The 23,771-nt window shown below is 40.0% G+C and overlaps 1 non-coding gene across 1 annotated transcript; it reads right to left on the reverse strand.

Moving 5' to 3' along the window:
- Window positions 1-12,054: 12,054 nt before the first annotated feature.
- Window positions 12,055-12,161, reverse strand: LOC147366573 (U6 spliceosomal RNA). Its single transcript, XR_015132249.1, has one exon. It is a non-coding gene; the product is annotated as a U6 spliceosomal RNA (small nuclear RNA).
- Between the last annotated feature and the right edge of the window lie 11,610 nt (window positions 12,162-23,771).

Genomic DNA, 23,771 nt, shown 5'->3' on the forward strand with positions numbered 1-23,771 from the left:
AACTGCACTTGATATATGATATTGACTAAATTCAATATCACAATGGAAGGATATCAGGCATTGGGCACAGGAGGGCAAGGATTTAGAAGAAATGGGTGAGGTTTTTTTTTTTTTTTTTTTGTAACACTTCTAGACTGATTGGCTTGGAAAGGGAGTTGGAGAGGTGCCAGGTAGGTGGGAGCTGATGGACTCAGAGTTTAGCACCAGTAGGCCATCAGGTACTTCCTGTCACCAGTATCCAGAGGCCCCATATGAGCCAGGAAAACATCCAAGCACTTTTCAGATGCACAGTGCAAGTCTCTTTTTCCTTGTGGGAGTGACAGCTGTCCTCCACAAGTTACTCCTGTTTAAATTTTGAACAGATGATTTAGCTCAAACATTGCAAGGGAAAAGTGACCCAATGTAGCAGAAAGACTTTTTCTTCTCTTAAAAAACTCATACCCACTGACAGTTATGTCTAAGCTACAGGCTGTTAAAAGCACAAAGTGAACCAGAAAATTAAAATTATTTTGTAACTTTAAGAGAGTCAGATAGGCCAGTGGACACATAGTGTAAGACATACATTCATTACCACTTTATCCTTTTATTTTATATTTAGTTTATAACTATTTTACAGTTGCTTCACAATGTTGTGTTGGTTTCTGCTACAACACGTGAATCAGCTATATACATGTATATTCCCTCCCTCTTGAGCCTCCCTCCTATCCCCTCTTCCCACCCCTCTAGGTCATCACACAGCACTGAGCTGAAGTCCCTGTGCTATACAGTAGCTTCCCACTAGATATCTGTTTCACACATAGTAGTGTACATATGTCATTCCTAATTCATCCTACCGCCCTCTCCCCCAACACATGTCTGCTCTCTGCCTCTACATCTCTATTCCTGCCCTGAAAATAGGTTCCTCACTACCTTTCCCCCTAGATGTCACATATATGCTTTAATATACAATATTTGTTTTTATCTTTGTGACTCACTTCACTCTGTTTAAGAGTCTCTAGGTCCATCTACACTCTTAAATCACTTTGTGTTTCATAACAAGCAGTATTTTTGCTTTGGTCATTTGGATAAACTAAAGCTGGATAATTCCATTACAATTCTTGAATACCAATGATTAAAGTTCTAAAGAGAATCTGTAAGTTTACAGAAACTAGTGCTAAATGTACCATACTGTATTTCCTGCCCCATTAATGGGGCATTATTTCCTGCCAAGCAAATGGTGCAGTTTGTCAATTATTTGGTTTGTCTCAGGTTCAGTTCAGTTCAATTCAGTTGCTCAGTCATGTCTGACTCTTTGCAACCCCATGGACTGCAGCATGCCAGGCTTCCCTGTCCATCACCAACTCTCAGAGCTTGCTCAAACTCATGTCCATTGAATTGATGATGCCATCCAACCATCTCATCCTCTGTTGTCCCCTTTTCCTCCTGCCTTCAATCTTTCCCAGCATCAGGGTCTTTTCAAATGAGTCAGTTTTCGCATCAGGTGGCCAAAGTATTGGAGCTTCAGCTTCAGCATCAATTCTTCTAATTGTTTGAATATTCAGGACTGACTTATTTTAGGATGGACTGGTTTGATCTCCTTGCAGTCCAAGGGTCTCTCAAGAGTCTTCTCCAATACTACAGTTCAAAAGCATCAATTCTTCGGTGCTCAGCTTTATTTATGGCCCAACTCTCACATCCATACATGACTCCTGGAAAAACCGTGGCTTTGACCAAACAGACCTTTGTCGGTCAAGGAGTATGTCTGCTTTTTAATATGCTGTCTAGGTTTGTCATAGCTTTTATTCCAAGGAGTAAGCGTCTTTTAATTTCATGGCTGCAGTCACCATCTGCAGTGATTTTGGAGCCCCCCAAAATTAAGTCTGTCACTGTTTCCATTGTTTCCCCATCTATTTGCCATGAAGTGGTGGGACCAGATGCCATGATCTTAGTTTTTTGAATGTTGAGTTTTAAGCCAACTTTTTCACTCTCCACTTTCACTTTCATCAAGAGGCTCTTTAGTTCCTCTTTGCTTGTCTCAGGTGGATATTAATAAATCCAGAACACTGCCATGAAGCATTTATTTATTTGCAAGATTGAGACATGAAGCCTCCATCAAATAAAAATAATATCCTAATGCAAAGTTCAAAATGACAGATGATATCAGCATTGTAATCTGTGCAGACACAGATGTCACTGGTGTTGACAATCTTGTGACCATCTCTCTAACAGACTGTGTCTTTCAGGGAAGAGCATTGGACACTGGGAGCCTGCTGGTCCTAGGACAACCCCAGAGCATCAAACAGCTGATTTAGTAGCAAGTGCAGCAGTGTCTCCTGCAGTATCTGTGAACCTGAAGTGAGAGTCTGTGTTCTCATATCTTCTTTTCTGAGTTTTGCCTGAGATGTCATTGCTGCCTCTGACCCTGGGTTTTGGGAGAAAGATTTTCTAACACGTTTTACATTTAGATGCTGCCCCCCGAATGCCCCATCAAGACCTTCACACTTTTCCCATCAAATTTATTTTTACAGTAAATAGTTTAGAAGTAGCCCACATGTTCAGCCATTGCCAAGGATATTAGTGAGAAAATACCTAAAATATGTACAGCTTATGTCATACTTTTGCCTAATAAATTAGTACCAGGAAAGTGCGAAACCTCAAGAATACTTAATGATGATGGGATATTTTATCACACTGTAGCAATGTAAAAATAGCCTGGAAATCTTGCCAGAAAATTTTAGGGGCAAAATTCAACAGTTCACCTGCCATACAATGCAATCTGGGCATCCAAATTTGGAAAATCTATTCAAATGTCCAGACTGGGGACACTTAGGTAATCACTGAGACACTGTCTACCAATTTTAAAACCAGTTTTCCAATACACAGAGGTGCAAACAATCTTACAATATGCCCTATATACCCTCCCTGAATGTCAAGGGTAACCAATGCTTTACAACACTTATTTTTTTCCTTTAGAATCTTCTCCTCCTCACAAGTTTTTTAGAAATGTTTTAAAAAAATCCCATACATCATGTCATTTCAACTGTAAGTATTGTCTGCATGCAACTTTAATTTCTAGGGTCTTTGTTTTTATTAACCACTATTCCTCCACACCAACAAAATTAACCATTGCTAAATATCATTCATATTCATATTTCCAATTTGTATTCAAATTACCTTGATTGTTTTGAGAATGTTTTTCAATGGCTGGCTACTTCTAGTAAGGATCTGAATATGATCAATAAAGACAAATACTACATGATATCACTTATATGTGACACTTAAAAATAAAAATCAAACTTATAGAAACAGAGTAGAAAAGTGGTTGCCAGGGGCTCCCAGAAAGAAGAACAGAAGTTAGTCACTCAATCATGCCCAACTCTGCAACCCACATGGACAGTAGCCCACCAGACTCCTCTGTCCATAGAATTCTCCAGGAAAGAATACTGGAGTGGGTAGCCATTCCCTTCTCCAGGGGATCTTCCTGACCCAGGGATCAAAACTGGTCTCCTGCATTGGAGGCAGATTCTTTATGGTCTGAGCCACCAGGCAAGCCAGGGGCTGGGGGGTGGGGGAAATAGAGAAAGGCTGGTGAGTGAAAGTCTCTCAGTCATGTCTGACTCTTTGCGACCCTAAGGACTATACAGTCCATGGAATTCTCCAGGCCACAGTGGGTAACCTTTCCCTTCTCCAGAGGATCTTCCCAACCCAGAGATCGAACCCAGTTCTCCTGCATTGCAGGCAGTTTCTTTACGAGATGAGCCACAAGGGAAGCCCAAGAATACTGGAGTGTGTAGCCTTTCCCTGCTCCAGCAGATCTTCCCAACCCAGGAATCAAACCAGAGTAGAGAAAGATTGGTGAAAGGGTATAAAATGCTAGTTATAAGCTGAATGAGGTCTGAGGATCTAATGTAGAAAATAGTGACTGTAGGTGGCTCAGTGGTAAAGAATCCGCCTGCTAATGCAGGAGACATGGATTTGATCCCTGGGTCAAGAAGATACCCTGGAGAAGGAAATGGCAACCCACTCCAACATTCTTGCCTGGGAAATCCTATGGACAGAGGAGCCTGGTGGGCTACAGTCCATGGGGTCCCGAAAGAGTGGGACACAAATTAGTGACTAAACAACAAGAAGTTGATAAGATTGTGTTGTATAATTGAAATTGCTAAGAAGTTAGAATACAGGTACAGAGGATTATGTTAATTAAGCCAATGGGTGAAATCTTTTCACAATATTTATGTGCATATATCAAATCACCATTTAAACTTTAAATGTCTTACAATTTCATCAATTATAACTCAATAAAACTGAAAAAGTAAGATCAATATGCAGTACTCTTGTTGCTCTCTTAAGTCTCTCTCATTCTGTAAGTCTTTCTGTATTCTGTAGAGTGGAAGTCCTACTCTCATCCTGCCATTGATCTTATGGAGGGGCTAGAATGTCCCAAGTTCTAGATTTGGCTTTCTGCTTCCTCTGCTGTGGTCTCTGCTCTTTGATTTTTCCTATAAACTGGCATTTAGATACAGAGGCTTGATGACCCTTGGGTTCAGTTATTCATGCATAGTGCTGAGTGCTTGCTCTCTATACCCAGTCAGCAGGCACTGTCTACTCTTAGTGTGGCTAAGACTGTGACTGGCCGAATCAAAAGGGATCAGCCTGATTCTCCTTTGTAATGATCCCCATTCACCTTTTTAAAAAACAGTAATTGATGACTGTTGCATAAATCCATTATTTCACTGTCATTGACAAAATAATGATTCCCTAATTTTGTCATTTCTGGAATTCCTTTATTAAAAGGACTCATCAGTTATTTAGTGACCCTGAAACAAGAACTCTTTTTTTTTTATTGATACCTAGAATAATGTGTTATTGCCCCAGCAACCCTGAGGGAGTCCACAGTGGGGTGCTTTGGGGTATCATTATGAATGCATATATGATATATTTTAATCCATTGTAGTTACTGTTTTTATTACAAAAAAGATCACATCTTAGGACAGTGGGAGCTGCTTCAAGTTGTCTCCTATGCCCTTTTGATATGATCCAATTTCTCTTTGATAGACTTCTTATTTTCCAGTGCCCTAAACCTTCCAGGCTCATCTTACATTTGCTAGATGGACCTAATAGCAATTATTTCTCTAAGAACTCTTGGTTCCTATTAGTGGGAAATCAGAGCACCAAAATTTGACTTTTATACGAAATCTTGCATTTGCATCATGGCCATAAACATTGCACATATCTTTTTTTTTAATTAATTTTTTTTATTGAAGGATAATTGCTTTACAGAATTTTGTTGCTTTCTGTCAAACCTCAAGATGAATCAGCCATTGGTATACATATATCCCCTCCCTTTTGAACATCCCTCGCATCCCCGTCCCCCATCCCACCCCTATAGGTTGATAGAGAGTCCCCATTTGAGTTTCCTGAGCCATACAGCAAATTCCTGTTGGCTATCTATTTTACATATGGTAATGTAAGTTTCCCTGTTACTCTCTCCATACATCTCACCCTCTCCTCTCCTCTCCCCATGTCCATAAGTCTATTCTCTATGCCTGTTTCTCCATTGCTGCCCTGCAAATAAACTCTTCAGTACCATTTTTCTAGATTCCATATATATGTGTTAGAATACGATATTTATCATTGCACATTTCTTTTATTTTGAAAAAATAAAATATTTTATTTTTTCAACCCAAAGTATTTGAAAAAGCTGGACATATAAAATCTTAAAGTGGACCTTTCAAGGTTTGGTATGTCAATTGTTTACTTCTGTAGCGACTTAAAAATTTTATGTAGACTTAGAGATAGCATGTGTTAGCATTTTCATTTATGCCTTTGTAAGTTTTATTTAAAACATTTTTGCTTTTCTGAAATATGAAAGATATACACCAGTGTTCACTCAGAATTTCAAAATGTAAGCACAATATAGTTTAAGGGATGATATTTTTAAACAATTATATTTTCTTATTTTCAATGAGTTAAAAAATCATTTGTGAATCTGCTTTTCTTAAGCTAGCATTTTTACATTGAAACATTCAGTACTAAGACCTGACATGTAGGTTTGAAGTAAGTTTTGGGGGATAATTTAGAAACCTAGCATGCAAACAGTTCTACTTTGCTAAACATCTTTCAAAACTGCAATTTTTCAGTCAAATACCACTGAAAGCTTCAGTACCATTAGAATCTGTCTAAATCTCTAAGTTCTATTCACTCCCCAAAGTGCAAAGATCTTCATGTAACATTTTTTTTTTTTTTGCCATACTTATTTTGATTGCTTGAGCTCCAGTAGGTATATTCCAAGGCTTAATGTTATTAAGTAGATATATTCCAAGATTCCAAGACTTAATGTTTCCCAAGTGGCTCAGTGATAAAGACTCTGCCTACCCAATGCAGGAGACATAGGAGACATGGGTTCCATCCCCAGATAGGGAAGATCTCCTGGAGAAGGAAATGATAACCCACTCCAGTATTCTTGCCTGGAAAATTCCATGGGCAGAGCATTCTGGCAGACTGCAGTCCATGGGTCACAAGAGTCGGACACGACTGAGCCGCATAAATGTTACTCAGCCACTTATACACTGAGGGAGAGTTCAGTTCAGTTGCTCAGTCGTGTCCGACTCTTTGTGACCCCATGAATCCCAGTACACCAGGCCTCCCTGTCCATCACCAACTCCCGGAGTTTACTCAAACGCGTGTCCATTGAGTCAGTGATGCCATCCAGTCATCTCATCCTCTGTCGTCCCCTTCTCCTCCTGCCCTCAATCCCTCCCAGGATCAAGGTCTTTTCCAGTGAGTCAACTCTTTGCATGAGGTAGCCAAAGTATTGGAGTTTCAGCTTTAGTATCAGTCCTTCCAGTGAACACCCAGGAATAATCTCCTTTAGGATGGACTGGTTGGATCTCCTTGCAGTCCAAGGGACTCTCAAGAGTCTTCTCCAACACCACAGTTCAAAAGCATCAATTCTTCGGTGCTCAGCTTTCTTCACAGTCCAACTCTCACATCCATACATGACCACTGGAAAAACCATAGCCTTGACTAGATGGACCTTTGTTGGCAAAGTAATGTCTCTGCTTTTTAATATGCTATCTAGGTTGGTCATAACTTTCCTTCCAAGGAGTAAGTATCTTTTAATTTCATGGCTGCAATCACCATCTGCAGTGATTTTGGAGCCCCTCAAAATAAAGTCAGCCACTGTTTCCACTGTTTTCCCATCTATTCGTCATGAAGTGATGGGACCAGATGCCATGATCTTAGTTTTTTGAATGTTGAGTTTTAAGCCAACTTTTTCATTCTCCACTTTCACTTTCATCAAGAGGCTTTTGAGTTCCTCTTCACTTTCTGCCATAAGGTGGTGTCATCTGCATATCTGAGGTTATTGATATTTCTCCTGGCAATCTTGATTCCAACTTGTGCTTCTTCCAGCCCAGCGTTTCTCATGATGTACTCTGCATATAAGTTAAATAAGCAGGGTGACAAAATACAGCCTTGATGTACTCCTTTTCCTATTTGGAACCAGTCTGTTGTTCCATGTCCAGTTCTAACTGTTGCTTCCTGACCTGCATATAGGTTTCTCAAGGGGCAGGTCAGGTGATCTGGTATTCCCAATCTCTAATGGAGTGAATTCTTAAGGAAACAAAGCAACAATTATGTAGGTCTCTGATAAATACAATGAATACTTTAGGTTGTCCTTGAAGGTAAATAAAGTGGAAAATTACATATTACCATTAAAATGACTGTGTTCTACATCCATTGAAGTTCCTGGGATATAATTGGAGAGAATACCAAAATAAATACTGAAAGGTATAAATCAAAGGAATGGTATTCATATTATTAAGTAGGTGGCCTTCCCTGGGAGTTCAGAGGTTCAGAATCCACCTTGCAACACAGGGGATGTGGGTTCAATCCCTAGTCAGGTAACTAAGATCCCACATACCATACTAGAGAGTCTATATGCCACACTGAAAGATCCTGTATGACACAATGACAATCTTCCATGCTGCAACTAAGAAAGAACTGGTGGAACCAAATAAATAAATTTTATTTATTTATTTTTTTAAAAAGTGGACTGGAATCTGGATGAATCTCAATGTATAAAGAAATATTCTAACCCAGAACCAGGAATCTGAGAGTCCCACAACCTGTACAGAAAAACTGATCTATTCTCTGCACCAGACCACCCTGACTTCTATACATTATTTTCTACACAACCAAAAGGGTTTCCTGGGTGGCTCAGATAGTAAAGAATCTGCCTGCAAGGTGGGAGACCTGGGTTTGATCCCCGGGTTGGGAAGATTCCCTGGAGGAGGGCATGGCAACCCACTCCAGTATTCTTACCTGGAGAAGCCCCATGGACAGAGGAGCCTGGCTACCGTCCACGGGGTCGCAGAGAGTTGGACACAACCGAGGTACTAAACACAGCACAGCACAGAAATGACTGAAGTCAAAACAGAAAGCCTTCTGGCGCTGAAGCAGTGGAGACACAGGAAAACGAGGCCATTGGCTGCAACCCTGGGCCTGCCCATCTTGTTGCCGATTTTTCCAGGGATCAGCTGAAGTTGCCCCCACATGCCATCGGGCTGTGAGGCACTGAAATACCTGGTGTTGATGAGGCAGAGACCACCAACCTCTCACTGGTCTTGGGACCCAGGTCTCTGAAGGTGAAGGGTCAAAGCCTCACCTCCCAACACCGCCTTGGGTCTGTTTCTTATTACAAAATAATTTCCAGAAGGAGAGAAAGCATGGGCCTGGGTTTCCAGGAACAGCATGGAGATAAAAAGGCCCCGAGGAGGGAAAGCATGGCCTCCATGCAGCATCTCTTTAGGGCTGAGAGTGAGAAGGGCTGTGGGATCAGGAGGAATGCAGCCATCTCCCCATCCCAGCCCCAGGTCAACTGTGACTGTCAGAGGGACCCAGCCACTTGTCAGAGGACACAAGCTTCTTGTGAGGAGACAGGAGGAAACACGGTATCTGCCACCAGAAGGGCTGCTGCCTTTCAGGAGCCACTGGCTGGAGCCTTAGGCAGCCCAGTCCCCTAAGAGGAGAGGTGCAAACCACATCCATGGACCTGAGGTGAAGGACCACCATTAAAAATAAATAAGAAACTTCAAATGTGTAAATCCGATATAAGTCAAACCATATGGCATAAAACGAAAATGCTTTCTCCCCACGCGTTTGCTCACGTTGCTTTCTACTAGATTTTATCCACAGGGAAGTATTAACACACCTTAGGCCTGTGGCGCTCCTCCCCTGATCCATAACCCGGATAACAGGAGCGGCTCGACCATCCTGCCACAGTTCTTGGAGCTCTGCATGTGAGAGAAGGTCGTGTGTGCAGAAGTGCTAAAGTTCAGAGCTAACACCTCATCCATTAGCGGCCTTCCACGCCGAACAGTCATTTTTCAGGCAAGTAATAAAGTAGCCTGAAAAACAAGTGTTTCAGTGTTTGCTCCAAATGAGGCGGTGACCGGGGGACCGTCTGCCCTGACATCATTTCTGACGTGGTCAGTGTGAGTTTGGTATCTGATTAGGGCTCCCGCCACTGTGGTGCCAGACTCCCCCTTGAAGTGAGGTGGTGAAGGGAAATTAATGTCCAAGAAACCAGAAGGTGAGAGCGTCGGCGGCAGGGTTCTTTTGGAGAACTTCAGCTGGACTTGCCTTTGAGCCTCAGAAGAGACTCTTTTGAAACTATTTATGGAGTCTGGTAGTAGGTAAAGAAGAGCTTCCAGCAGGAATCTCAGTCAGCATTAGAACTAAAGGTGACCTGAAGGGTGTAGATATGTTGCAGTGACATTTATGTACAAATGTGGTCAAATAGCTGACTCACTGAAAGGATGCTCTGCGTCTCCCAGGAAACCAAACCAGCTTATCCCTTTATCCCTAAAGGCCGAATTTTCACTTGGCTGAGCCCTTGACACACCACCTGGTTCTGCAGACTCAGCCTCTCTCACTGTTAATTTATTTACCTTAAACAATAAGAGAAATTCTGTATACTTCACTGATGCATGGGAAAATTGGATAGAAAAATACCAAAATGTGTTTTGAGATTGTTTGATGAAAGGATGATATATATACTTAGGTGCTATTTCTGTAATGTGTTCTTTTCTCCCCCTCCTCTTCCTGGCCTGTCAGCTGCTACACACATAAAACTTACCACAACTCCTAACCCTCTTTATTTCCACTTTCCAGGCAAACTTTTGGATCTGTAGATGGAAGACGTTGTGGTGTACCTTTGCTTTATTCAATTGAGGCAATGCACACAGGAAAATTCTGCAGACCTTAAAGTCAGACAGAAATATCAGTTACTATTCTCTTTTTTTTAATTTTGAAAATATGGTATGAGAATGCATCCTTTACATCAGACAAATCTGGACTTGAATCTTGGCTTTGCCACTCACACATATGTATAGCATATGTACACACACACATGCAGTCACACATGCACATATGTGTGAACAAATAAAGTCACACATATGTACACACGAGCACAGATGCTCCCACTCATGCATCACTTTGGGGCCAGAAGACTGGGTGTGAATCCTTCTGTGTGACCTTGAATAAGAGACTAAATGTCTGTGTTTTAAATGTCCTCATTTGTAAATCAGGAATAATAAGTACCCATCTCACACCCTTACAAGGTAGTTGTAAAGAATAACCCAGCAAGCTACTCAAAACATGCTTTGTGGTTGTTGTTTTTCAGTCACTAAGTCGTGTTGGACTCTTTGAGACCCCATGGACTGTAGGACACGAGGCTCCCCTGTTCTCCACTGTCTCCCCGAGTTTGCTCAAATCCATATCCTTTGAGTCAGGGGTGCTATCTAACTATATGCCACACTCTTCTCCTTTGCTTTCAATCTATCCCAGCATCATAGTCTTTTCCAATGAGTCAGCTCATTGCATCAAGTGGCCAAAGTATTGGAGCTTCAACTTCAGCCTCAATAGTCTTTCTGATGAGTATTCAGGGTTGGTTTTCTTTAGGACTGACTGGTTTGATCTCCCTGCAGTGCAAGGGACTCTCAAGAATCTTCTCCAGCACCACAATTTGAAAGCATCAATTCTTTAGCTCTCAGCCTTACTTGGCACATAGTAAATACTACATATTTATTTGCTGTTAACATGAAGGGAAGAAACTACACACAGTTAGTAGAGAGAATTCTTTCCCAGCATGACTTTTAATGCACTTTTCCATGTGTGAAAGGGAGAATGAAACATCTTATGCGAATTCATAAAATTTTTAATGAGTCAGGTCATCTTAATAATGCACTTGGAAAAGCTGTGACATTTTCATAGGAAATGTCAAGTTTTCCTGGTTTACCCACAGGGAGGGTCAGGCCTGTGCTCCAGTGACTTTCAGGAGAAATAAGAGATGGCAAACACTGTGTAAATGCCTCAAGGTTTGTTTCGAGCTATTCTCCTAAGAGTTTAATGGAGGCAATTATCTACCTTCTCAGAAATCTGGGGGATTGGGTGGAGCCTTTCATTGAGAAAGAAAATAGTTTAATTTTACTGTGCATGGTTTTAAAACCTACTTTCTTGAATGATGGAATATGCACACTCACCATTCTTGTTGCTGCTCTGTTTCCCAGCATACCAACCCCTTTGTACAGCTGTGTTATATTTAGAGTTGTATTAGGCTCATTCAACTGTTTAAAAATATTAATTATTCTCATATTCTAAGTATGATGAACTTTGGAAAGATAAATAGACCTTGATCTGGACTTTTGGGCTGTATCATCAGCCTTTTGGAGGTGCTAAGAGTGAGGAATGTGTACTGAGTTGTATAACTAATGGCGATTTAGAGAAGCACTAACACCCATGGTAACAACCTTGGTGATTAATTCTGAGTTGCTCTTCATCACAGCCCATCCCAATTGATTTCCAACAAGCTTGAAGAGAGATATTCTATCAACTTGTAGTGAAACTTCTTATTGGTGTTAAAAATAATGCTCCTTTGACTTACAGGACGTCATGCTGGCTCTGTATCAGAGTTCAATATGGAAACCTTTACATCCTGATTTCTTTTCTTTTTTTTTTTTTTTGATGTGGACCATTTTTGAGGTCCTTATTGAATTTTTTTTTTCTTCTTTTAAAAATATGGAACGCTTCACGAATTTGCGTGTCATCCTTGCGCAGGGGCCATGCTAATCTTCTCTGTATCGTTCCAATTTTAGTATATGTGCTGCCGAAGCGAGCACCTTATTGAATTTTTTACATTTCTTCTTCTTCTTCTTTTAATGTTTTGGTTTTTTGGCCATGAGGCTTGTGGGATCTTAGCTCCTCAACCAGGGATCAAACCCGCACCTTCTGCATTGGAAGTGCAGAGTCTTAACCACTGGACCAGCAGGGAAGACCCACGCCCCTTTGATTCCTAATTAGAAATTTATTTCTGCATCTTCTCTCCTCTAGAACCTACTGTTAAAGGCCTTCCTTAAAGGTTAACAATCCTTCACTTTGACTCAGTGAGATATGGTTTGCCTGCCTTCCAACAAATGCACATTTTTAGTCACATCATAAACTCATCAATTGCTTCTGATTTTATCAAACAGTATGAGCCATTCAAAATTTTCGCATAAATACAATAAATACTTACATTTACACTATTGACCTTCTCTTTTTTTAAGATACTCCCACCAAAAAGTTTGCTATAAAATGCTTTCAGAAAAACTTTGGACTTTCACTAGATTATAACTTGAACATTTATATTCAAATAAAATTTTAAAAACTGTTTAAGTGGGAATAAATAATGGATAGGAAAATAATTTTTGGATCACCTATCTTAGGCAGTACTCTTTGAGTTATTTTACTTAAATCTCTGTAACAAGCATGTGAGAGATTAAGTTATAAAGATAAGGAAACCAAGGAACTGTTGAAAGTCAGGATATTGAATCCATTATGATAGGCACTGGAAAAATAAAAACTCTGATTCCCATCTTCTGGGAATCTAATTGGAATGAGAAGACGCACAATCTTCGATAACCACACAATGGTACAGACATAAAAACAACTAGGTTGGTTCTCATTTATGGAAAACTTCCTAGAAGAGACATGAATAAAACCTCAAAGATGGGCAGGAATATACTGTGAGGAGGCAGACTCTATCACCTGCTTGGGGGTGGTGTTCAGCATACTGCATTCAGGTGATGGTAGGAAGGTCCCCTTACTAGTGCTAAGTCCCTTCAGTTGTGTCTGCCTCTTTGCAGCCCCATGGACTGTAGCCTGCCAGACTCTGTCCATGGGATTTCCCAGGCAAGAATACTGGAGTGGGTTGTCATGCCCTCCTCCAGGGTATCTTTCAGACCCAGGTATCGAACCTGTGTCTTTTACATCTCTTGCATTGGCAGGCGGGTTCTTTACGACTAGCGCCACCTAGGAAGAGCCCCAACTAGAGATAGGCTCAAATCAAAGAGCTATGAGAGGGTGGAGGGTATCTGACCAGTTTGATCAGAATTGGAAGGGTAGGGAGGAAGTTTGGACTTAATGATTAAAAAAAAGACAATATTAGAATTTTAAGAGCACTGAAATTATCATAATGGTGGAAGCATTTAAAAATATGGTGGGGGGAATTTCCTGGTGGTCCTGTGTCTAAGACTCTGTTTTCACTGCTGGGCCTGAGCTTGTTCTCTGGTGGGAGAACTAAGATCCCACAAGGCATGCGGTTAAAAACAAGAGAAAAGAAACATTAAAAATATCGTGGGGCCAAAAGGGACTATGAATGATGATACAGTTTTACAGTTGGAGGACAATTGGGATAATTTAGGCTTGAGGTGATAAAATCTTGTTGAAGATGATAGTACACATGTGGGGAAATGGAATCTGGTGATTTATTAAAATTATGAGATCTAAGGGAAAGTTTCCATGATAATTTTTTGATTTGGAAAAGTGGTTTTTCAATTTACTTGATTTTAGAGAAAGACCATATTATCTAATCCAATTGGTACTGGTGTTTGGTTGCATAAGATGATAACTTGACTTTAAACATATAGACCTTTCACATTTTCTTTTCTTTTTGTTTTTTAAAGACTTTTTTTTTTTTTTAAAGGGGACCATTTAAAAAGTCTTTATTGAATTTGTTACAACATTGCTTTTCTTTTGTGTTTTGGTTCTTTTTTTTTTTTTTGCCACAAGGCATATGGGATCTTAGCTTCCCAACCAGGGATCAAATCTGCATTCCCTGCATTGAAAGGCAAAGTCCTAACTACCGGACCACTAAAGAAGTCTTCCACACTTTCTTCTGGAGAATTTTCAGTTCAACAGAGAGTAAATGCCAAGTCTAACAGTTTTTAAATTTGCAGCAAAATTGAAGCAGCAAGCAGATGAGAAATGAGATAGAATTTGATATTATAAGGCAAAAGTTTTAAAACGTATTTAAGAGGAGGAGAGAACAAGATGGTAAGGAAGTAGGTGGATGTGGAGTATGTCTCTCTCCATGGATGCATCAGGTATATACCTTCAGACACAGAAGTGCCTGCAGAACACCTGCTGAAAGTGGACAGGAGTACCTGACCAGTGGAAAAGAATATATAGAACCACGCAAAACTCGGTAGGATGAAGAAACTATGGGGAAAAACAGGATTGTTAGTAGGACAGGACCTGCCCTTGGCTGGTGGGGGAACTGAAGCAGGGGTATGATCCAGGCAATTGTCTGAGTCAGAGGAGAAACATTTAAGGCTGAGAGTGAAACAGCTGATCTGTAGCAGCCTAAATAGAATGGGAATCAGACAATCCTTGCCGCAGCCATACACACCCTGGGGAAGGAATGCTGCTCCCCTGAAAGGCAGAGTTGCTGGGAGCTGGAGTTTAGGGATGTGGAGAAATCCCAGGGCGAGGGCTGCTGTTGACTGCAGAGAGACTAGTCAAGGGGATGTGAGGCAGGAGATTGTGGGCGGAAATGCCTGTGGAGGAAAGCTGGGCAGCCATGGAAGCAAGGTGATACTGCTGAGTCATGTGTAGGGGGTGGACCCAGCACCAGAGACTCTCTCTCCCTACACATGCCAGCATCGGCAGCTGAACAACAGACAGGTTGGCCCATCAAAGGCCTGACACAGTGAACTACAGAGTAGGAACCCACCCAGGGTGCCCCTTTAAGTGCCTGGCGTGCCAACTTACAGAGTAGGATTCTGGCCAGGGTGACCCCTCTATGTGCCTGACACGTTGAACAACAGAGAAGGACTCCAGGCAAGGGAACACTCTAAGTGCCTCAACAGGCGGAGTTACAGAGAAAGACTGGCCAAAGAGGCCTTCTGATAACCAGCTACAAGAGGCTTGAAAAAAGACTCTGATAGGGCATAACTCCTGCGACAGAGGTAGTCCGTGTCCCTGCACACTTGGTGCCGCCATGGTCCCCGCAAGCCAAGCAGCTGCACTACCTTCATGCTCAACTCTTACTGGGGCAGAGCTGCCACAGGCAAAAGTCTTGTGTCTGTGTGTACAGGGTCACTTTGGTCATGTCTGGCTCTTTGTGACCCTGTAGAATGTGACCTACCAGGCTTCTCTGTCAGGGAGGAGGGTTCTCCAGGCAAGAATACTGGAGCGTACTGGCCAATACTGGTTGCCATACCCTTCTAGAGCACTTTATTTCCTGCTGCCCTAGCCACCAACTCCCCTGAGTACCTGGTGCTGCCAGAACCCCTGCGACCCAAGCAGCTGCACTACCTCCACACCTGGCCCTCACGGGGCAAACCCAAGTCCTCCAGGGCAGTTGAAGGAGCAAACCCCAGTGGACAACCAATATGCAGAGGTGGAAATAAAACCACATTTGAAATCCAGGGGCAGTGTGACTAAGGAAGACCCAAAACCGTCCCATTAGCTATACAACCTGCAGATTAAATCCATATGATCAACTAGGTAGACTCTGTGTCTATGGAATATATAAAAGGTCATTGAGAGTTCCCACAAAAGAAAATGCACTAGTTCTGATAGCTGTGGACATTGGAGGCAAGAACACAGAGGAGTAGGACCAGATTAGAATCTGAGCTGCCCCCACGTCAGGTCTAGAGATCAGCACAGTGTTGCAGGGCATCCTAGGGAGGTGAGGTGGACTGTGACTCTCAGCGAAGGAAAGGACTCTGCTAGCAGTGACTCAAAAAAAAATTTTTTTTTTTATTATTATTTTTATTCTATAGAATCTTTTGGATTTTTTTCTTTTCCTTCCCCTTGCCTTGGTTGTAGTTGTCAATTTTATTGGCACTATGAAATCCAATTAAGCTTTTGAGCTTTTTTTATTCCCCCAGTCACATTTTTTATTGTTGTTATAAACATCTGCCTCTACATTGGGCTTTTACAGTTCTATGACGTTTTCCTTTTTTTTAATCTTTTTTTTTCTTTTAATTCTAATTTTTTAAACCTATTATTATTTTTTCTACATTTATTCCTTGTTTGCTTTTCCTACTATACTTTTCCCCTTGCAGTTAATCTTTAATTATATAAATCTCTTTATCTACCTCTATTTAACTTTCATATCTATTCTTTCTTTCTTTTCTTTCTCCCCTTTCCTCTCAACATATTTGTCAGTTTTATTTTCATTATTTTATTCCCCAGTTGGCACCTTGCTTTAGTTTTGTTTTCCAGTTTGTGCTTTAGTTAGTTTTGTTCTTAACTGGTAAATATAATTTTTGATTCCCTTTGTTCACTGTGTCAGCCTACCATATTTTATTTTTGTTGGGCCATTTCGACTTTGCTCATGAGTGTATATGTATATGTGTATATTCCATTATTTTAATTATTATTTGCCTGATTTTGTAACTGCCATTTGTCTGGGGTTCATCTTTGGTTTCTCATTTTTGGATATGTGTTTTAATCTCACTTAATGCCATAACAAACCACTAGTGGAATCTTCATTCCTGAACACAAGCCCTGAGCCTTTAGAGTAGGAGCACTGACTCCAGGACCCTAGACTACCAGAAAACTAACCCTAAGGAGTATCAAATAGTGAGAACTCACACAAAGGAAACCACTTGAATAGAAGACCAGCATCACCCAACCACCAGTAGCACCCTGTGCAGGACACCTCATCTAAACAACAAACAAAACAAATACAAACCCAGTCATCAGCAGACAGGATCACCACCTCGCTCAGCCTGTCCATCAGAGGAAAAACAGACAAACAAAAACTCAGCACAAACCTCATATCCTGTATGAAGCTTACACAAACCCCTGGACCAACCATGGGAAGGCAGAAACCAAAAGGAAGAAAAAAATTCAACCTTGAAGCCTGGGAAAAGGAGACCTCAAACAGAATAAGTTAAAAAAAAATAATGAAAAGGCAGAGAAATAATAAACAAATGAAGGAACAAACTAGAAACACAGAAGTCCAAATAATGAAGAGGAAATAGGCAAACTACCTGAAAAAGAATTCAGAATAATGGTAGTAAAGATGATCAAAAACTTTGAAAACAAAATGGAGAAAATTCAAGACTCAATTAAGAAAGACCTAGAAGAATTAAAGAATAAACATGCAGAGGCAAACAGCACAATTACTGAAATTAAAACTACTCTAGAGGGAATCAATAGCAGAATATCTGAAGCAGAAGAATGAATCAGTGAGCTGGAAGTTAAAATGATGGAAATAGCTTCTGAATAGCAGATAAATTAAAAAGAATGAAAAGAACTGATGACAGTCTCAGAGACCTCTGCTACTGCTGCTGCTAATTCGCTTCAGTCGTGTCCAACTCTGAAACCCCATAGACAGCAGCCCACCAGGCTCCTCTGTCCCTGGGATTCTCTAGGCAAGAATACTGGAGTGGGTTGCCATTCCTTTCTCTGGGACAATATCTAATGCATCAACATTCGAATTATAGGGGTCCTAGAAAAAGAAGAGAAAAAGAAAGGGTATGAGAAAATTTTTGCAGAGATTATAGTTGAGAATTTCCCCAACACGGAAAAGGAAATAGTCAATCAAGTCCAAGAGGCACAAAGAATCCCATACAGGATAAACCCAAGGAGAAACATGCCAAGACACATACTAATCAAACTAACAAAGACTAAACACAAAGAAAGAATATTAAAAGCAGCAAGGGAGAAGCAACAAGTAACATACAAGGGAAACCCCATACGCTTAACAGCTGATCTTTCAGCAGAAACTCTGCAGGCCAGAAGGGAATGGCAGGATATATTTAAAGTACTGAAAGGGGAAAATCTACAACCAAGATTACTGTACCCAGAAAGGCTCTAGTTCAAAATTGATGAAGAAATAAAGAGCTTTTCAGACAAGCAAAAGGTAATAGAATTCAGTACCACCAAACCAGCTTTACAACAAATGTTAAAGGGACTTATATAGTCAAGAAATACAAGAGAAAAAAAAAATCAACAAAATCAACCCTGAACAATTAGAAAATGGCAATAGGAACATATATATCAATAATTACTTTAAATGTAAATGGATTAAATGCTCCAACCAAAAGACACAGACTGGCTGAATGAATACAAAAACAAGACCCATATATATGTTGTCTACAAGAAACTCACTTCAGACCTCAAGACACATATAGACTGAAAGAGAGAGGGTGGAAAAGTATATTCCATGCAAATGGGAAGCAAAAGAAAGCTAGAGTAGCAATCCTCATATCAGGCAAAATAGATCTTAAAATAAAGAAGATTACAAGAGATAAGGAAGGACACTACATAATGAGCAAGGGATCAATCCAAGAGGAAGACATAACAGCAGTAAATATCTATGCACCCAACATAGGAGCACCTCAATATATAAGACAAACACTAACAGACGTAAAAGGAGAAATTGACAGCAACACAATAATAGTAGGAGACTTTAACACCCCACTCGCACCAATGGACAGATCATCCAAACAGAAAATTAATAAGGAAACACAAGTCTTAAATGATACATTAGATGAGATGGATATCATTCAAATCTTCAGGACATTCCGTCCAAATGCAGGAGAATACACCTTCTTCTCAAGTGCACATGGAACATTCTCCAGGATAGACCACATCTTGGGTCACAAATCAAACCTCAGTAAATTCAAGAAAATTGAAATTGTATCATACATCTTCTCTGACCATAACACTATGAGACTAGATAACAATTACAAGAATAAACCTGTAAGAAACACAAACACATTGAGATTAAACAACACGTGTCTAAATAAGAAATAGGTTACTGAAGAAATCAAAAGGGAAATAAAGTAATTTCCAGAAACAAATGACAATGAAAACATGACAACTCAAAACCTATGAGATGCAGCAAAAGCAGTTCTAAAGGTGAAGTTTATAGCAATACAATCTTACCTCAAGAAACAAGAAAAACATCAAATAGACAACCTAGCTTTATACCTAAAACAGCTGGAAAAAGAAGAACCCAAACCCCCCAAAATTAGTAGAAGAAAAGAAATCATAAAGATCCAAGCAGAAATAAATGAAAGAAACAATAGTAAAGATTAATAAAACTAAAAGCTGGTTCTCTGAGAAGATAAACCAAATTCACAAACCTTTCCAGATTCATCAGGGAAAAAAAGAGAGAAGAATCAAATCAATAAAATTAGAAATGAAGAAGGAGAGGTTGCCACTGACAATGCAGAAATACAAAGGATTAGAAGAGACTATTATGAACAACTATATGGCAATAAAATGGATAACTTGCAAGAAATGGACACATTCTTAGAAAAGTTCAATCTTCCAAGACTGAACCAGGAAGAAATAGAAATTATGAACAACCCAATTACAAGCACTGAAATTGAAGCTGTGATCAAAAATCTCCCAGAAAACAAAAGCCCAGGACCAGATAGCTTCACAGGAGAATTCTATCAAACATTTAGAGAAGAGCTAATGCTTATCCTTCTAAAACTCTTTCAAAAAGTTGCCAAGGAAGGAACACTTCCAAACTCATTCTATGAGGTCACCATCACCCCGATACCAAAACCAGACAAAAAAAGAAAACTACAGGCCAATATCACTAATGAACAACATAGATGTAAAAATCCTCAACAAAATTTTAGCAAACAGAATTCAACAACACATCAAAAAGTTCATACACCATGATCAAGTTGGGTTTACTCCAGGAATGCAAGGATTCTTCAATATATATAAATCAATCAATGTGATACACCACATTAACAAATTGAAAGATAAAAAGCATATTATCTCAATAGATGCAGAAAAACCCTTTGACAAAATTTAGCACCCACTTATGATTAAAACACTTCAAAAAATGGGCATAGAAGGAACCTACCTCAACATAGTAAAGGCTATATATGATAAGCCTACAACAAACATTCTGAATGGTTAAAAACTGAAAACATTTCCTCTAAGATCAGGAACAAGACAAGGGTGTCCATTTTCACCACTATTATCCAACATAGTTCTAGAAGTCCTAGCTACAGCAATCAGAGAAGAAAAAGAAATAAAAGCAATCCAGATCAGAAAAGAAGTAAAGGTATCACTGTTTGCAGATGACATGATACTGTACACAGAAAACCCTAAAGATAGTATTAGAAAATTACTAGAGGTAATCAGTGAATTTAGCAAAGTTGCAGGATACAAAATCAATACACAGAAATCACTTGCATTTCTATATACTAGCAAAGAAAAATCAGAAAGAGCAATTAAGGAATCAATCCCATTCACCATTGCAAGAAAAAGAATTAAATATCTAGGAATAAACTTACCTCCCTAAGGAGATGAAAGAACTGCACACAGAAAATTAAGACACTAATGAAAGAAATCAAAGATGACATAAACAGATGGAGAGATAGTTCATATTCCTGGGTAGAAAGAATCAATATTGTAAAAATGACTATACTACCAAACACAATTCACAGATTCAATGTGACCCCTAGCAAATTACCAATGACATTTCTCACAGAACTAGAACCAAAAATTTCTCAGTTCATATGGAAACACAAAAGATCCCAAATAGCCAAAGCAGCCTTAAGAAAGAAGAATGGAGCTGGAGGAATCAATCTTCCTGGCTTCACATTATACTTCAAAGCTACAGTCATCGAAGCTGCAGTATGGTACTGGCACAAAAACAGAAATATAGACCAAATGGAACAAGATAGAAAGCCTGGAAATAAACCCATGCACCTATGGGTACCTTATCTTTGACAAAGGAGGCAAGAATATACAATGGGGTAAAGACAGCCTCTTCAATAAATGATGCTGGGAAAACTGGACAGCTGCATGTAAAATAATGAAATTAGAATACTTCCTAACACCATACACAAAGATAAACTCAAAAAGGGTGTAAGACCTAAATATAAGACCAGAAAGTATAAAATTCTTAGAGGAAAACATAGGCAGGAACACTCAATGACATAAATCAAAGCAAAATCCTCTATGATCCACCTTCTAGAGTAATGGAAATAAAAACAAACAAGTGGGACCTGATTAAACTTAATAGCTTTTGCACAGCAAAGGAAACTATAAGCAAAGTGAAAAGACAGGCTTCAGAATGGGAGAAAATAACAGCAAATGAAACAACTGACAAATGATTAATTTCCAAAGTATACAAGCAACTCATACACCTCAATGCCAGAAAAACAAACAACCCCATCCAAAAGTGGGGAAAAACCTAAACAGAAATTTATCCAAAGACATACAGATGGCTAACAAACACAGAAACATGAAATAAATAGATCTTTCTAATTTCCTAAATAAATGAAGTTAAGCTGAAAAATTGTCACTACTTTCCTTGAAGTCATCCATCAGATGGACAAAAGCAAAGATTCCAATGAAGCATAAGATAGTCACTCCAAAGTTGTCTTTGGACATGGTATCCTTCTATCTTTTCTCCCACCTCACTTTCTTTCAAGCCTAAGACTTTCATTGATCGATCTGAACGGCAGAGCCTTGGTCATATGTCAGCTCCGACCGCAAGGCAGGCTGGTTAAGTTCATTCCTGGCTTCCACTTTGGCGTGCCATGTCCATAAATTAGAAAGGACCTGAAAATAAGTTGTTAAAATTACCAATTCTCACAATTGAACACTATCACTGATTTCAAATCATGTCATCTCATGCCAGAATGAATTCTTTCCAAGGGTGCATACATGCATGGTTGCTCAATTGTGTCCAGCTCTTTGCAACGTCAGGCACTGTAGCCCACCAGGCTCTTCTGTACATGGTATTTCCTAGGCAAGAATACTGAAGCGGGTTGCCATTTCCTTCTGCAGGGGAATTTTCTGAGCCCAGAGATCCAACCCACGTTTCTTGCATTGGCAGGCGGATTCTTTACCACTGAGACACCTGGCAAGCCTTTTCAAGAGTAGAGGGCTTAAATGTGAATATCTCAACTCTCTATTTTAAAATATAACCAAATTCAGTAGGCTTAAATATCTAAAAAGAGATAGAAGGAACCTTGTGTGTGTTCATCATGGAAGATCATCCCTACCACAGTTCATCTTTCAAGTGCCTTTATGTGATAATCATATTCCATAAAGTGTTTTATAGAATGAATAATTCACAAAAGTCCTTTTTAGTGGGTAATATTTCATTTAGTGAGTGTCTGGATGGTCATTTACAGCTTTTAGGTCTCTCAGAGATTTTTAATTATGACAGGATGGGCACTGTGCAAAGTAATGTCGAAACCCAGCCATACATTACTTGTACTTAAGAGGTAGGGGAGTCTGGAACTGAGTACTTTAGCTGATAAACTGCACATTTTTCACCCACCAGACCTCAGCTCCACTTGTCTCTGATTCCTTCAAATTAATTTAGTTCTATCAACGATGCTACCATTAGTTGATAATCCAGGAGGCAATAGATGCCATGAATATTTCACCCTTCATCAGCTTCTTGGTGTCTCTGAATATGGGCCGAATATAAAAAGGAGACTGACTACCTTTAGCTTTAGCTCAGAAATTGTACAAATTTGGCGAATTGTTAACAGTTTTGAGCAGGACCTAGGAGAGAGTTGGGGTGATTATTCTGATTTTAATAAGGGAAAAATATTAGCATATTAACTAAAGTGTCCCACAGTCGCTGAATTGAGGATTAATTTGTGTTTCTAATACTAATTTTGTGAGGATACAAATTACTTTTGGAGTTCAGTGTTCTGTTTGCCTCCCACTCAGTCCTAGGAAGTCCCTCAAGTTAGAATGAAAGTCTAATATCTAGTGTGTGCATGCTCAGTCGCTCAGTCATGTCTGACTCTTTGTGACCCCGTGGACTGTAACCCACTAGACTTCTCTGTCCATGGGATTTCCCAGGCAAGAATACTGGAGTGGGTTGCCATTTCCTTCTCCAAGGGATCTTTCCAACCCAGGGATTGAACTCACATCTCCTGCATTAGTAGGTGGATTCTTTACCACTGAACCACCTAGGAGGTCGTACAATTTCTGCAGTGTTTAGCATATAGTTTATGCTTAACGTATGGGAGTGGGGTTGAGGTAGGACCCAAGATCTCATGTCTATGAGGACCAGATTGATCCACTAAGAATTCTATAAAAGAGGATTTGGGAGTTAATGATCAAACAAAAGGATACAAGAATTAAAACTCTGAAAAGAGAATATAAAAAGCTTTCCAGGAGTACTTCATATAGACAGGAAGCTCATGAAGAAATAAGAAATAATCAGATGTCTATATTGTTCTCCTGGGTTGCTGATTGGGTGGAAGACTGAGAGTACCCCGCACTTTTGGGTGAGTACTTTTAGGGTCTACTCAAACATCTCCCTGGAGAAGGCAATGGCAACCCACTCCAGTACTCTTAGCTGGAAAATCCCATGGACAGAGGAGCCTGGTAAGCTGCAGTCCATGGGGTCTCAAAGAGTTGGACATGACTGGGTGACTGCACTTTCACTTTTCACTTTCATGCATTGGAGAAGGAAATGACAACCCACTCCAGTGTTCTTGCCT

Source organism: Bos grunniens, chromosome 8 (assembly GCF_055505025.1).
Source record: "Bos grunniens cultivar Pamir isolate PY7600 chromosome 8, Bosgru_T2T1.0, whole genome shotgun sequence".
NCBI classification, from domain to species: Eukaryota; Metazoa; Chordata; class Mammalia; order Artiodactyla; family Bovidae; genus Bos; species Bos grunniens.